General features: G+C 35.2%; 1 long non-coding RNA gene across 1 annotated transcript in view; it reads right to left on the reverse strand.

Annotated features, from left to right (window-relative positions):
* Positions 1 to 3106: 3106 nt before the first annotated feature.
* LOC110257011 (uncharacterized) overlaps positions 3107 to 17734 on the reverse strand; it is a 301414-nt gene continuing 286786 nt past the window's right edge. Inside the window, exon 3 of the long non-coding RNA XR_014817996.1 lies at positions 3107 to 5075. This is a non-coding gene — a long non-coding RNA (uncharacterized LOC110257011). The remainder of the gene's footprint in view (positions 5076 to 17734) is intronic.

The following is a 17734-nucleotide window of genomic DNA, read 5'->3' on the forward strand; positions in this document are numbered from 1 at the left end:
TATTAAGATATTTTTGAATCTCCCTCTTAATTTATTCTTTGACTTCTTGGTTTCAGAGTGTGATGCTTAATTTCCACATATTTATAAATTTTATAATTTTCCATCTGCTGTTGACTTCTAGTTTTGATCTATTGTGTTGGAAAAATATACTTGGCATTATTTCAGTCTTCTTCATTCTGTGACCTAACACGTGACCCATCACAGAGCATGTTCCATATGCACATGAGGAGAGTATGTGTTTTATTGCTGTTGAGTGGAATGTCCTATATATGTCTGTCAGTCTCAGTTGGTCTATAGTGTTTAGTCTTCTTTTTCCTTAGTGTACTTCTGTTTGATTTTTCTATCAATAATGAAAACGGGTATTAGAACATCCTATTATTGTATATCTATCTATTTCTCCCTTCTGTTCTTTTAGTATTTGCTGATAGGGAAGAATTACTGTTGACATCTTCTAGCTTCTTTATCTTTTTCTCTTTTGCTGTTTTCCTTTGTGTAATTGATATCATTGTGATATACTTTTATTTGTTTTCATTTTCTTTTGTGAACTTTCCCTAGGTATTTTCTTTGTGGTTATCATAGGACATAAAACATAGTTTAAACTTTTATTTTAAGCTTATGATAATTTCAATTGTATATAAAACTTTACACTTTTACTTCTTTCACACACATTTTATGCTATTGATGTCACAAATTGTCACTTGTTTTACCCTGTATCTAATATCTTATAAATATTTTTCTTTTAAATTCTATACTAGAAATAAAATACACATACCCTCATTTCAATATTGCAGTGCTCTGTGTTTGTCTATATATCTACCCTATCAGCAAATACTATAAGAGCTCCTTTCTTTTCAACATTAAGGGCTGCCTTTAGCATATTTTTTAAGACAGATAATAAGTGGTTAATAAACTTTAGTTTTTGTTTTTTGGGGAATGTCTTTATTGTTCCTTCTTTATTGAGATATATTTTTGGCAGGTATAGGGGTTTTGTTAGATTATTTTTGTTATTTTTTTCAACACTTTGAATATATTATTATTATTATTATTTTATATAATGATTTTCATTTTTTTCCATTATAGATGGTTTACAGTGTTCTGTCAATTTTCTACTTTACAGCATGGTGATCCAGTTACACCTACATGTATATGTTCCTTTTTTCACACTATCATGCTCCATCATAAGTGACCAGACATAGTTCCCAGTGCTACACAGCAGGATCTCATTGCTAATCCATTCCAAAGGCAATAGTCTGCATCTATTAACTCCAAGCACTCCATCTCACTCCCTCCCTCTCCCCCTTGGCAACAACGAGTCTATTCTCAAGTCCATGATTTCCTTTTCTATGGTAAGTTTCATTTCTGCCATATATTAGATTCCAGATATAAGTGATATCATATGGTATTTGCCTTTCTCTTTCTGATTTACTTCACTCAGTATGAGAGTCTCTATTTCCATCCATGAATATATTATTCTAGTCCCTCTGACCTGCAATGTTTTTTGCTTATAAATATACTGATAGTCTTATTGGAATTTCCCTTGAATACAATGTCATTTTTTGTTGTCTTAAAATTTTTCTTTGTCTTTGACTCTTGACCGTTTGAATATAATGTATCTTGCTGTGGATTCCTTTGGATTCATCATATTTTTCTGTCTACTGAGTTTCTTGAATCTGGCTGCACAGATTTGGGAAGTTTTTAACTATTATTTCTTCAAATGAGATTTCTGTCCCTTCCTTTCTCTTTCGAGATCCAATAATGTGTATACTGTGTATAATGAGAATCAAAATATTTTAATATTTCTCTGAAAATTTATTTGGCAAACATTTTATTGAGAAGTTCACTGTTTAAACTTTGGCTATTTGAGGATTCTCCAGCTATCTTTTTGCTAGTGATTTCTGGTTTAATATTTGTGGTCTGAGAGCATACTTTGCAGGAATTCTATCATTTTAAATTTTTATGTGTGTTTTAGGACCCAGAATGCAGTTTATCATTGTAAATGTTCCATGTGAGCTTGAAAATAATGTGTATTCTTCAGTGGTTGGATGAAGCCTCTATAAATGTCATTTAAATCAAGTTGAATAGTGATGCTTTTTGGGTCAAATATATGCTTACTGCTTACTTGCCTCTTCATCTATCAATTACTGAAAGAGGAATGTTTAAATCTCTAACTCTAGGTTTACCTATTTATCCTTATAATTTTATTTGCTTATTTATTTACCTACCTCAGGTATTTTGATCCTCTGTTGCTATGTATATGAGTGTTAAGGACTATTATGTCTGCACAGAGAATTAATCCCTTTATTATTATGCAGTGTCCTTATTTTCTTTGTTCTGAAGTCTTCTCTGTCTGAAATTATTAGTGTTACTTCAGTTTTTTTCTGGTTAGTGTTAACATGATCTATCTTCATCTTTTTTACTTTTAAACTGTGTCTTTAAAGTTAAAGAGAATTTCTTATGGATAACATATAACTGGGATATTTTTAAATATTCACTGACAATCTCTATTTTTTGTTTGGTGTATTTAGCCCAGTGATATTTAAAATGATTACTGAAAGAGCGCCAGGTTGGTGGTATTGGTGGTTTATTTTTTCCTTTTAATAGTCTAAATATTTCACTCCACTCTTTTTACACTGTAATTCTTAGAATTTTTCTCCTTCAGTAAAGTGCTTTTGTTTTTTCCCTCTCTGTCTGCTTCCAAGATTTTCTCTGTCTTTTTTTTCCTCAGTTGGAATATGAAATACCAAGGTGTAGTGTTTTTGGTATTTACTCTTCTTAACAGAATTTTGAATCTGCGTTTTGGTGTCTCTATTAGTCAAGTTTCTCTGGAGAAAGAGCCAATAGAATGTATGTGTGTGGGGGAGGGGAGGGAGAGAGTAAGAGAGAAAGAGCGATAGAGACAGGGAGGGAGACTTATGTTAAGGAGTTGACTCACATGCTTGTGGTGGCAAATCCAAAATCTGTAGGCTGGGAGACAGAGTGGACACTTAGGAAAGAGCTAAACTTTGAGTATGAAGGCAATCTATCATCAGGATTTGGTCTTACTCAGAATAGGTCAGTCTGTGTTTTATTAAGGCCTTCAACTGACTGAATGAATCCCATTCACATATGGAGAGTATTTAGCTTTATTCAAAGGCCACCATTTAAATGTTAATCTAATCCACACAATAATTTCACAGAAACATCAAGTATAATATTGAATCAAATATCTGGGCACTATGGCCCAGCAAAATTTTAACACATAAAATTGACAATCATAGTGTATCATTAATTTTGAAAAATTCATAGCCATTATTACTTTATTCTGCTTCAATGTATCTTTTTTTCTTCTGTTATCTAATAATATATACATCTTTTTAAATGTTCTTACAATCCTGAATATTCTGTTCTGATTTTTTTTCTCCCCATCCTTTTATGTTTTTAATTCGGGACATTCTTACTGACATATCTTCAAATCCACTGATTATTTCCTCAGCAATGTAAAATCTACTGATGAGCCCACAAAGGCGCTCTTTATTTCTACTAAAAAAATTAACATTCTCTTTTGATTCTTTAGATTTTCCATCTCTGCTTATATTATCCATCTATCCTTGCATGTTGTCTACTTATTCAATTTGATCCCTTATTTTAATCACAGCTATTTTGTATTCTGGGTCTGATAACTGTAAAATCAATGTTATATCTAAGTCTAATTAAAGTGCTTGCTTTATCTCTTCAGACTGACATTCACCTTGCCTGTAGCATATTTTTATTTTTTCAAATTTGGATATAAGATAGTGGATAAAAGGAACTGAGCTGAATAGATCTTTCATAAGAATTTTTATGTAAATATGGCTGGAAGTTGAGCTGTGTTTACTGTGTGCTATAGATATAGATACCAGATATTTCAAATTCCTTTCGATCCTTGTTTTTGTATCCCCTATTAACTTTGACTTTTTCTATAAATTCCTTAAATGGAATCTAAGTCTTGAATCTCTTTCAGCTATTATGCACTGTTATATTGAAGACCCACTGTAAGGTGTGGGGCATGGAGATGCTTTCTTTAACCTTATAATTTAGCTTTAGTCTTTCATGTTCCTGGACTATAACTTTCACAAGGATTTGTTTCCTTGCTCTCTCCTGAGGTAAAATCAAAATGCTGGGAGTTCCCCTTGTGGCTAAGCAGTAATGAAACTAATATAATCCATGAATGATGAGGTCACACTCTGATAGGGTAAGCCCTAAATTTCATGATGGATGTCTTCATAGGAAGAGACAGAGGTGACACCTCACTGATTTGTTGACCCATGAGGGTATGGGTTTGATACCTGACCTTGCTCAGTGGGTTGGGGATCCGGCATTACCATGACTTATGGTGAAGTTCACAGATGCGGCTCAGATCCTGTATTGCTGTGACTGTAGTGCATAGGCTGGCAGGTGCAGCTCTGATTCAAGCCCCACTCTGAAATCCTCCATATGCTGCAGGTGCAGCCCTAAACACACACATGCAAAAATCAAAATGCTAGGGGGTTCTAGAGATAATTCCCCTCCCTCCATAGCATATAAGACTTTAATGAAGTATTTTCCTTTGCTGGGAAGGCCATTTTTATAGATAATGTTATGGTTCTGTTTCAAAATGGTAACTTTTCATTTGCCCTACCATAAATATGAATGTTTTACTTGGTTCTTCACCATAGTAACCTAATAGAGTTCCTGGAGGTAAAACACAAAAATGTAAGGACCACCCAAAGGCCGTAGTCCCCAGGAGTTTCTCACTCAATATACTAATCTATATTCCCTCTCCTGCAATTTTTCAGTTTTGTTGTAGTTTCCTAGGTCTGCCATAAAAAATTACCACACATTTGGTGACCTCAAATAATAGAAATTATTCTCTCTCAATCCAGGATGATAAAAGTCTAAAATCAAGATGTCATCTTGATGGTTCCTTTTGAAAGCCCTGAGGAAGAATCCATTCCATGCCTCTCTCCTAGATTCTGATGGCTAACTCCAATCCATGACACGTCTTGGCTTGTAGGTGCATCACTCTAATCTGCCTTTGGCTTTATATGACCTTTCCTGTGTTACCTCTGTGTCTCTCCCTATAAGGACATCAAAAAAAGAGTCAAATTATTTCCCTGTAAAAGTATTTACATGTTAAGTTTATCATTTTTTTCTGTGAAGAATGATTGTTTACTGACACAAATATTTTGTAGTGATTTTTCTTTTTTTGCTTAGTTGTTTTACGATTTCTTTTGTTAGGAGATAGAAAGAGGGGAGGGGCAAGAACAAGACAAAAGTGATTAGAAAACAGTAGATCTTTCTTTTTAAATATAGAAGTGTTCTCTACTATGCATATGTTTAGACAATAACCTCTATATAAATGCCTTAATAGTTTCATTCCTGATAACCTCAAATCAAAACATTCAGAATGATTTTCAGTGAGTGACTGTTTAAACTGTTACATAAGCATACATTGGAATAATTATCTGCAATACTAGGAACAAACTACTAATACACATTTATGATAAACATCATGAATAACTCTCCAAAGATTTATCCTGAGAACAAATGGAAAATAACAAATACTTATTCCATGCATATAGCATTATGTAATGACAGATTTATAGAAATGGAGAACACAAGGTCATTTCCAGAAATTAAGAGACTGGAGTTGTGTCAGGGGAAGAGTTGAGAAATGATTTGAGTTTGGCTATAAAAGAACAACATGAAGGGGTTCTTGTTTTGATGGAACTGTTCTATATTTGGACTCTCAATACTCTGGTTGAAGTAGTATACTATTGTTTTGCAAAAGGTTATCACTAGGAAAACTAGGTAAAGTGTAAATGGGACGTTCCAGTATTATTATTTTTACAATTTCATGATACTCTTCAATTTTTGATTTTTTTAATTTAATATTTTAAATGGGCTTACCACAAAATATTTGTTTAAATTGTCAAATTGCATTCAGAGAATAACTGAAGCACTAACGTGTTTCTTAAATAGTTTTAAATAATTAACTAGTAAATGAGGCACATTCTGTTCAATCCCTTTGAATTTATCTTTTGCAAGTTTCTTACTTTGTGATGATAATGGCAATACTTTCCTACTATAAGACAATATATAACATAGATAAATATAATGAATCATCCTTTTTATATCAATCTCATCTTTTTTTATTCTTTTCTACTATAATGGAGTTTTCTTAAAATCATACTGATCATTTTTCTTATGGTTTTCATCCTTCATTTTTCCACTTTTAAGTATCTTTGGACTATCAATTAACCTCTTATCTTTACATTTCTACATAATTTTATTTTCCTTCATTAGTAATCATATGTACACAATTCAGTTTCATTCAAAATGCCAAGTCAAAAAAAGATGATACCTTCAAATTCTTTTTCCCCCTGTATTTGATTGTTTCCTTTACCAAATTCTGTTTCTTCTGTTTTACAATATAGTTTCTATCCTTAACATTTCCACAGATGTTGCAATCACTGAACATACCAATAACTTAAATATTGTCAAAATATGCACAAAAGATTCTGCCAATTAAAATTTTCATTATCAAAGTCATTGCTTTCTCATTCCCAAAGTAGCACTAAGCACATTATATTTTGTATTTAATCAAAAGAAGGTATACTTTGTATTTAACCAAAAGAAAGTGAAGCTAATAATATTTAAGCTTTAGGACACTTCTGCTACACTGTTAAGAAGCAGTAGCAATGTCTTTACATTTTTGTGTATTTTATACAGTTTGGAAAGTAAGATTTTTATTGCAAAAGGCTAAAACTTCTGTCTTTTTATACTCTAAATTGCTCTCATTCACAATTCCCTTTCTTTTGAGTGGCATTGGCATGACCTCTGACATTCCTTGCGTTTAGACACACACAAATGAAATAACCTGCTTTGTAGTTTATTATTAGTAAAGCAACATATCTAGCATGACAATAAATAAAATAAGAGAAATGAGAGGCTAGTATTTATTACAGCTAACATATAATTAGAGTTGGCTCTTTCAATGATGCTGCTCCATCATTCTGTAATACATAATTAAGGTTATGTCATAGATGAGAAAATTAAGGATTAGAAAGTTTAAATGATGTATCTAAAGTCACAAGTGGTTAGAGACAACACCAGGGTATTACCCAGTCAAGGCCTTCAATACACCACACTGCCTCTAGGTAACATGATGTTAATGCAATCCTGAGAGGAAAGGAAATTGTCAGTTACACATTCAATCATATATAGTCATTTTTCTTTTTTCTTCTCAGAGGCATCCAAAAAAAGTGATAATTCAGAAGTCATTTCAAGCATGTTAAACTAAGGCTAGGGAAAGATATTTCTCTTTTTAAAAATAAGTACCTCTAATACATTTAAAATAATCTTTGGAGTTCCCGTCGTGGCGCAGTGGTTAACGAATCCGACTGGGAACCATGAGGTTGTGGATTCGGTCCCTGCCCTTGCTCAGTGGGTTAATGATCTGGCGTTGCAGTGAGCTGAGGTGTAGGTTGCAGACGCGGCTCAGATCCCACCTTACTGTAGCTCTGGCATAGGCCGGTGGCTACAGCTCTGATTCGACCCCTAGCCTGGGAACCTCCATATGCCGCAGGAGCGGCCCAAGAAATAGCAAAAAGACAAATAAATAAATAAATAAATAAAATAATCTTATCTAATCATATAAACCAAAGCTTTATCAGAATTCCTATATCAGATTTCTTTTAAGAAAATAGGAAACAAATGCTATTGATAAAAAGACTAAAATATTTTGGATATTACACAAGCACAGTGGTATTTTAATCTGACTTATCCTGATTTAGATTTCAAATTTTCTTTCTTAAATGATTATATTTTAAGGAAACAATTAGCATTTCCAAAAACAATTTTATCAGAAATGTTATATACTCTTAAACCACAAAAAATATGTAAAGAATCATGTCATTGATTTGATTTTTAGTTTGCAACATCTATTTTAGCCATAGGTATAATTTTATTTAAAAAAACGAATGCTTGAACAAAAGCTACCAGTATGTTATCTATTCCTGTGTGCTTTACCTGAAAAAAATGTTTCATTTTTCCCAAAAGGGAGCCAAATTAGCATATCCTTAAAGCTGTTCCCTAAAACTACCTGTACAATAGATTAGACGTTTGTCTTTGGAAAGTAGATATTATCAAACAGGTCCACCAAAATAGGAGGTAAAGAAAGAAAGTCCTAGAAAAAAACTGGTAATGCTATGAATACAGTTCATAAAACCTGTCTGGTTAAGCAGCCATTAAAGCACTTGGATATTCCAAGGAGACTGATGTAAAGACTGAAGGAGGGCTGCTTAGGAGAGCTTGGCTCAGTCGGCAAGAGCCATGGTTTTTACTAAATATACTGATACAGAGCAGATGAAACTCTAAAACAAGTTTAAGGGATTGAAGTTAAGGCTGCCTAAGCACAGATATGTATGCTTGTTTGAGGCTTTGCAAGCTGGCTTAGAATATTGCAAAGCTTTGCCAATACCACCGAGAGTTAGTGTTGTCTTTGAGGCAGCAATAGTATGTTGGGTTTAACTAGGCTGCTGTAAGCAAAGTGTGAAAAAATAAATTTTGGGAAACTATGGATACAGCTCAATTGACATTTTTTCTTCCAAAATTTCATTTGCAAATTGATCTTTGGAAATCTGAATCCATTTCTCAAAATATGTAATGGTGATTAGTGCATCAAAGCTAAGCCAGAGATGACTAACTTAATACTTAAAATATATAAAATATAGGATTAATGCTATTTACTCACCAGATGTTTTTATATGGTGAAACTGTATTCTACATTCTAAGTAAAGTTATCAAGAACATGCTTCACCACTGAGGATGCAAGGGTCCACGGGATCCTGCTAGCTCTAGTGATAACATGGGGTGAACAAAGGGCCTCGGAGAAAACCAATTATGAAAGATCCTCCAAGAGTCTATCAAAGTTAGTTTTCTTAATAGCAATGTATTCTCTTTGTTTTGTTTTTTTTTATAATTTTTTTTTTTTTTTTTGTCTTTTTGCCATTTCTTGGGCCACTCCTGCGGCATATGGAGGTTCCCAGGCTAGGGGTCCAATCGGAGCTGTAGCCACCAGCCTATATCAGAGCCAGAGCCACAGCAACACAAGATCCGAGCCACGTCTGTGACCTACACCACAGCTCACGGCAACGGTGGATCGTTAACCCACTGAGCAAGGGCAGGGACCGAACCCGCAAGCTCAAGGTTCCTAGTCAGATTCGTTAACCACTGCGCCACGACGGGAACTCCAGCAATGTATTCTCTTTTTAACACTTAATAAGATAGCTTAATTGAACATGTGGAATAACCTTATAAAACTTGATTATATTTATGTTCCTACAGAATATTATTTTACCGATATTTCTCTATTAGGTGTTTATTTTTACAATGGCATTAGATATTACTTGGGAAGCTTCTCATGTTCATTAAATCATGTAGGGGGAGGTATTTTTTTTTGAAAATTTTAAAATTGAGAAGAAAAGAAACATCTGGTCAAGTGTTTTCTTTAATTCTTAAGTAACTAAACAGGTATGTCTTTGATATATTGTGATGAAATAAATAATTATTTGTAACATAGATCTCTTAATATACTCATTTAGAATGTATAAAATAAATGGGATATTTATTTTAATAACAGTATTTATTTACCTATTTAATAAAACAGTTGAGAGCCATTCTCCTAACTTGCCAGTTCTGAGGAAGAAATAAAACTTAACATTCAGAGGGAAGGGACTTTTTTTCCTCCTCTTTTTTGTTTTTCCCTTCCTCCCTCCTTCAATGTTGTTCCCTTCTACTTTTGCACACTCTGTTATGCCACAGATAATTATTTATATGTTCTAGGAATTGTAATTGATGTCAGGAAAATAGTGGTCACCAGAGAAGTCCCCCTCTGTTATCAAGAGGCTGACCTCTATTTGAAAAGACAGACAAAATATTTATAAGTGGGATAATTATTACCAAAAAAAATGAAATATACAGTACTGTCAGGTATATGAAATGAGTTTCTGATATACCTGAGCAAGTGAAATGATATTTAATCACATTTGGGGAAAATAGATAGTACACTTAAATTCGATACTGTTATTTGCCAACAGAATCCCTCTTTTGTTGTGTAATAGTCTTGCTTGAGAGCAATTACAGAGATAACAAAAGGAGTGATTCAGTGTTGGTGGTTGACCTGACAAAATGATAAAGGGAGTTGGAATTTGGGACTCCCAGAAAAGTCCTCCTTTAAAGGTATGGCTAAAATCAGCTATCCACTTTTGGGTGATCTGTTATTTACCTCTGTTCACAGGTGCTTTATTCTAGGAAATATAAAACAAGAGGTGAAAGAAGTTGCTTTCTAATACTCTATTAGTACTTGTTCTGCCATTGTTAGTACCACATTATCTTTCCTCTAAGTCTCTTGTGTATTTTTAGTCCATAGACATTTGATGCTTAAACTCTTTTCCCTTAGGTTCCCTCTTCTATTAACCCAAGTAAAAAAGAGATAAAGTGTCCCTTCTTCCTAAAAAAAAAAAAAAAAAAAAAAAAAGTATGTAAATGGATTCAGCCTGTGTTGAAATCTTCACTCTTATTTGACATTTGCCAACTGCTTTCCTATGTGGAACTGATTTTATGCCTGATTTTCTTCACTTCTGGCACCTCAGGATCAGAATCCAGCATGCTCATAGACCTATTTTAGTCTGCCAAATGTCCTCTGAACCATTTGGTCTGCCAGTGGGCAATTTCAATTTAGATCTTCATAGTTTTCTCTATCTTTGAACCTGACCTTTACCACACTAATTTGGAATGGCTCTTTCACCCATAAGGCAGTAGTCTCCTTGAGGTCAGGCCTGTTTCCATTTTAGCCAAATTGAGTGCCCAGTAGTCAATAAATAATTTTTAAATTTCTTCTTTTGCTTTAGATCACTCAGGTTTATTAAAAAAATGTATATAATTCTGTGCTTAACTTCTGAAAGTATGGTTATATTTCATAATACTTTGCTTATAGTTATGCATCAGATTCAGTAAGTATTTAAACAAAACTTTCCAAATGAGGAAACTATGTCAAAATTTTTTCTTGTGGTTTTTAGGTCACACTATGCTTACTTAAAAACAAAACTGTCATGAATATTGATGAATTTTATATCCTTCTTAATAAGACTCTTTCACCAAAGATTCACACATTATTTATTTTGCATGAGTGGTAACATGCATTCTCAACAGAATAAGATCACTCCTAAGGGGGAAAAACTTATTCTGGAGTGAGGGTAAAAAATTCTTACTCTTCTTGAGGGGCTGATCAAGATGGTGGAATAGGAGAACCTGAAAGTCTCCTCCCCCTACAAAAATATCAAAAATACATACATCTAAAGTGGGATCAAGGTGGCAGAGGAGTAAGACATGGCATTCACAATTCCCCATAAACACATCAAAAAAAATTTACATGCAGATTGATTCACACACAACATCTAATGAACACTTGCAGAAGACTTCAGACCTCCAAAAAAAGGGCATGAAACACTCCACATAACTGGGTAGAAAAAAAGGGAAAGAGAGAGAGAGGAGAAAAGAAAGAATCAGGACAGTACCAGCACTCCTGAGAGGATTCTGTGAAAGAGGAAAGGAATCCTCATCCTGAAAGGCCACATAACTGACAAGGATATCAGCCAGGACTGAGGGGGAACCTCAAAGCCTTAGAGAAAAGCAGAGCAGCTGGACTGAGGAAACCAAAGCAGAAAGAGAGCTGCACAGACCATGAGTACCACCACCTGGGATACCACAGCCTGAGACACTCAGGTGAGGGCTAGGCACTGTCACTCAGGCTTCGGAGGTCAGTTCTGGGGAGAGGACTAGGGTTGGTGGTGTGGCAACAACCTGAGGGGCTAGGGAGTGGTATGCCACAGGCTGTGGAATGGAGATCCACAGCTGAGGGAGTGCAGGAGGAGGCATGGGCCTGCAGGAGAAGGCAGGCATCATTTTTTGGGAGGGCTAGAGGGGAAGGAGTGGGACCATTATAGGGATAACTTTCTCTGCTCATGCACAGGCTCTCAGGAAATGCAGCACCTCTTGTAAGGGCTATAGGTGGTGGTGGTGGGGGCAAACTGCCACAGCCATCTCAGATTACAGTAGTGGGCACAGCTTGCCACCACTAGGGGCCTGTGAACAGGCACCACCTGTGGTGGTAGTGGCTTCAGTGGTTTCCACAGAATAGGGTACTGCAACCCTGCAACTGAGTAAGTGCCAACTATTGTTGCCCTCACTCCACTGGGAACACACATGCCCTGCTGTTGCTACTGCCAAAGGCTCTGGGGTGCCACCTACAATTCCCTGAGGGTCACTGTAACTTCCCAGGGCCCTGCAACCAGGAGCAGGCTGCACCACCTCCCCACAGATTCTCACCACTGTCAAAGGCCCAGCAACCAGGAAATAGCTACAGGCCCTGCCCATTGCTTCCATCTCCCTAGAAGCATGTGTAGGCCATAAATTGCCACACTCCTCAAGGGGATAACAGCCTGCACACACTGAGGAAAGAGACAGTAGCATCCAAACCAAAAGCATCCATCACATGACACCTAGGGGTGCTTTTGCAAATAAAATCCCTCCAAGACTACAGTAGATAGTTGCTTTCGCTAAACTCACAGATTAGGAAAATATAAGCAAAAAGAAGCTTAGGAACTATTTTTCTGAAGCAGTTAAAAGAACAGGATAATTCTCCTGAAGGAGCAAACAATGAAATAGAGCTCTGTAGTCTAACAGACACCAAGTTCAAAAAGGAGGCAGTGAAAATAGGGAAGGAATTGAGACAAGATATGAACAGTAATGCAATTTACTTTAGAAACTATAATGCAATTTACTTTAGAAACTAGAAACTATAAGGAGGAGCCAATAAAAATTAAAAATTCATTTTCAGAGACACAACTGAGAGGCGTTAAAGAGAAGAAAGAATAATGCAGAAATGCAGAGGAACAAATAAGTGACTTGGAAGATAGAATAATGGAAATTACCCAATCAGGACAGCAGACAGAAAACCAAATGAAAAAACCTAAAAGTACTATACCACATCTGTGGGATAATACAAAGTGGGCCAATATACCATAATAGGGATTCCATAAGGAAAAGAAAAAGGGGATTGAAAATATATTTGAGGAAATTATGGTTGAAAAATTTCCACTTCTAAAGGAAATAGATATCCAGGTACAGGAAGCACAGAGGGCCCCAAACAAGTTGAACTCAAATAGACCTACATCAAGATATATTGTAATGAAAATAGCAAAAGTTAAGGATAAGGAGATGATTCTAAATGCAGTACAAGAGAAAAAAAGAGTTAATTATAAGGGATACCCATAAGGCTATCAGCTAATTTTTCCACAGAAACATTAAAGACAAAAGAGAGGGGCAAGATATATTCAGAGTTTTAAAAGGAAAATTTTATTTTTTTATTTTATTTATTTTTTTATTTTTAATTTATTTTTTTTCCCACTGTACAGCAAGGGGATCAAGTTATCCTTACACGTATACATTTTTCCCCCACCCTTTTTCTATTGCAATATGAGTATCTAGACATAGTTCTCAATGCTACTCAGTAGGATCTCCTTGTAAATCTATTCTAAATTGTGTCTGATAAGCCCAAGCTCCCAATCCTTCCCACTCCCATCAGGCAGCCACAAGTCTATTTTACAAGTCCATGATTTTCTAAAAGGAAAATTTAAAGCCTAGAATACTCTACCAAGAAAATTTATCTTTTAAAATAGAAGGAGAAATAAAAGAATTTCTCCAAAAAAGAAAAACTAAAAGAATATTGCAATACTAAGCCCATTCTAAAAGAAATAGTAAAATGTCTCCTCTAGAAAAAAAGAAGATATAAGATGGAGGAAATTGCAAATGGAAAGTAATCAATTAAATAAGCCAGTATAAAAAAAATCTAAAAAGAAAAAAAGATAACTATTTGTAAAAACAACAATAAACACAAGGAACACCAAAAGGATAAACATGAAGATGTAAAAAAAGGACATCAAAGTCATAAAAGAGGGGAAGGAAGGTATTTTTTTTTCCTAAGAATGTGTTTGTTGGAGTTCGCATCATGGCACAGTGGAAACGAATCCGACTAGGAAACATGAGGACACAGGTTTGATCCCTGGCCTTGCTCAGTGGGTTAAGGATCCGGTGTTGCCATGTGCTGTGGTATAAGTCACAGACATGGCTCAGATCTGGCATTGCTGTGGCTGTGGCATAGGCCAGCAGCTACAGTTCTGATTAGACCCCTAGGCTGGGAACCTTCATATGCCATGGATGTGGCCCTAAAAAGACAAAAGACAAAAAAAAAAAAAAAAAAAAAAAAAAGAATGTGTTTGAGCCTGCATGACTATCAGGCTAAAGCAAGCAGACGTAGGGACAAATCAACATACTTGAAAAATTGGGGAAGTATAAATCAGAACAAAGCAATACATTCATAACAACTAAAAACAAGAGGACACAAGCAAGAACCTACAATATGCTCCCTACAAGAGACCCACCTTAGAACAAAGGACACATGTAAATTGAAAATGAGGAGATGGAATAACATATTTCATGCACATGGAAATTACAGGAAAGTGGGAGTTGCAATGCTCATATCACATAAAATAAACTTTAAAACAAAGGCCATAAAGAAAGACATGGAAGGACACTATTTAATGATAAAAGGATCAATTCAAGATGGGACTATTACATTCCTCAATATATATGCCCCTAATGTAGGAGCACTCAGAAACATACAACAAATATTAGCAGATGTAAAAGAAGAAATTATTGGAAACACAATAATAGTGGGAGACTTTAATGCCCCACTCATATCAATGCAAAGATCCGCTATACAGAAAATCAGTAAGGCAACAGAGATCCTAAATGACACAATAGGAAAGTTAGATATAATTGATATTTTTAGGATATTACATCCAAAAAGAAAAACCCAGACTATATATTTTTTCACGTGCACATGGAACATTTTCAAGGATTGACCACATCCTGGGGCACAAAGATAACCTCAACAAATATAAGAATATATAAATTATTTCATGCCCTCCTCTGACCACAAGGACATGAAACTAGAAATCAACTACTGGAAAATATATGAGTAAAAAAACTGAGTATATGGAGACTAAACCACATTCTACTAAAAAACCAATGGGTCAATGAGGAGATGAAAATGAAAATTAAAAAGTACCTCAGGACAAATGACAATGAAAATATACTCACATAAAATCTATGGGATGCCACAAAAACAGTGCTTAGAGGGAAATTCATAGTAATACAGGCCTTCCTCATAAAAGAAGAACAATTTCAAATCAACAACCTAACCTACTACCTAAAATAATTAGAAAAAGAAGAACAAACAAAACCTAAAATCATCAGAAGGAAGGGAATCATAAAGAACATAGAGGATATCAGTAGAAAAAGGTCAATAAAACCAAGAGCTGGTTCTTTGAAAGGGCAAACAAAATTGAAAAACCACTGGCCAGACTCACCAAGAAGAGAGGGAGAATCCAAATAAACAAAATAAATGAAAAAGGAATCTCAAAATATTCTGCAGAATTGAAAAAAAAGAGCATACTATGAACAATTATATGCCAACAAATTTGACAAGCTAGAAGCAATTGACAACTTCCAAAAGATATGCAGCCCAACAAAATGTAATCAAGAAGAAATACAGTCAATTATTCTTCGACAAAGGAGCCAAGAATATAAAATGGGAAAAAGACAGTCTTTTCAGCAAGTAGTGCTGGGAAAACTGGACAGAGTCAGCTGCATGTAAATCAATAAAACGAACATACCCTCACACCATGAACAAAAATAGACGCAAAATGATTTAAAGACTTAAATGTAAGACAAGACACCATCAAACTCTTAGAAGAGAACATAGGCAAAACATTCTCTTATGTCAACCTTACAAATGTTTTCTCAGGTCAGTCTCCCAAAGAATCAGAAATAAAAGCAAAAATAAACCAATGGGACCTAATCAAACATACAAGCTTTCACACATCAAAAGAAACTATAAAAAAAAAGACAACTTACAAAATGGGAGAAAATAGTTTCAAATGATGCACCTAACAAGGGCTTAATCTCTAAACTATACAGACAAATTAGACAATTCAACAGCAAAAAAGCCAACAACTCAATTGAACAACAGGCAAAAGGAGTTCTGGTTATGGCACAGCAGAAATGAATCCGACTAGGAATCATGAGGTTATGGGTTCGATCCCTGGCCTTGCTCAGTGGATTAAGGATCCAGCATTGCTGTGAGCTGAGGTGTAGGTTGCAGATGTGGCTTGGATCTGGCATTGCTGTGGCTGTGGTGTAGGCTGGCAGCTATAGCTCCGATTTGACCCCTAGCCTGGGAACCTCCATGTTCCATGGGTGCAGCCCTAAAAAGACAAAAAGAGAAAGAAAAAGAAAAATGGGCAAAAGACCTGAATAGACATTTCTCCAAAAAAGATATACAGATGGCCAACAAGCACATGAAAAAATGCTCAACATCCCTGATTATTAGAGGAATGCAAATGAAAACCACTGAGTTACACCTCACACTAATCAGAATGGCCATTATTAATAAGTCCACAAATAACAAATGCTAGGGAGGGTGTGGAGAAAAGGGAACCCTCCTGCAATGTTGGTGGGAATGTAAATTGGTACTACCACTATGCAGAACAGTATGGAGGTACCTTATAAAAGTATACATAGAACTACTATATGACCCAGCAATCCCACTCTTGGGCATATACCCAGACAAAATTTTTCTTGAAAAAGACACATGCACCCACATGTTTATTGCAGCACTATTCACAATAGCCAAGACATGGAATAAACCCAAATGTCCATTGACAGCTGATTGGATTAGGAAGAAGTGGTATATATACATGATGGAATAGTACTCAGCCATAAAAAGAACAAAATAATGCCATTTGCAGCAACATGGATGGAAGTAGAGACTCTCATACTAAGTGAAATTAGTCAGAAAGCAAAAGACAAATACCATATGATTTCACTTATATCTGGAATCTAATTTTAGGACAAATGAACCTTTCTACAGAAAAGAAAGTCATGGACATGGAGAACAGAATTGTGGTTGCCAAGAGGGAGGTGAGCACATAGGAGGGACTGGGAATTTGGGGTTAATAGATGCAAACTATAGCTTTTGGAATGGATAATCAATGGGATCCTGCTGTTTAGCACTGGGACCTATGTCTGGTCACATGTGATGGAGAATGATAATGTGAATATATACATGTATGTGATACTAGGTCACCTTGTTGTGCAGCAGAAAATTGACAGAACACTGTAAATCAGCTTTGACGGAAAAAATAAAAAATCATTATAAAAATAAAATAAAATTAAATTAAATTCTGAAAGCCAAAAAAAAAAAAAACAAATCTGTGAACAGATTGATCACTAGAAATGAAACTGAATATGTAATCAGCATTTCTGACAAACAAAAGTCTAGGGCCAGATGGCTTCACAAGCAAATTATACCAATCATACAAAGAAGAAATTATACCTGTCCTTCTTAAGCTTTTCCAAAGATTGAAGAAGAAAGGACACTCCCAAAGACATTCTCTGAAGCCACCATCACCCTAATAACAAAACCAGACAAAAATACTACCACAAAAGAAAATTTTAGGCCAATGTCTTTGGTGGATATAGATGCAAAACTTTTCCCAACTGATGCCAATAACATATAAAAAAGATCACACACCACAACCAATGGGATTCA

Source organism: Sus scrofa, chromosome 1, assembly GCF_054392235.1.
Source record: "Sus scrofa isolate SSC_HxYL_T2T_F1_AM1 chromosome 1, Sscrofa_HxYL_maternal_Yorkshire_Landrace_v2.0, whole genome shotgun sequence".
Taxonomy (NCBI): domain Eukaryota; kingdom Metazoa; phylum Chordata; class Mammalia; order Artiodactyla; family Suidae; genus Sus; species Sus scrofa.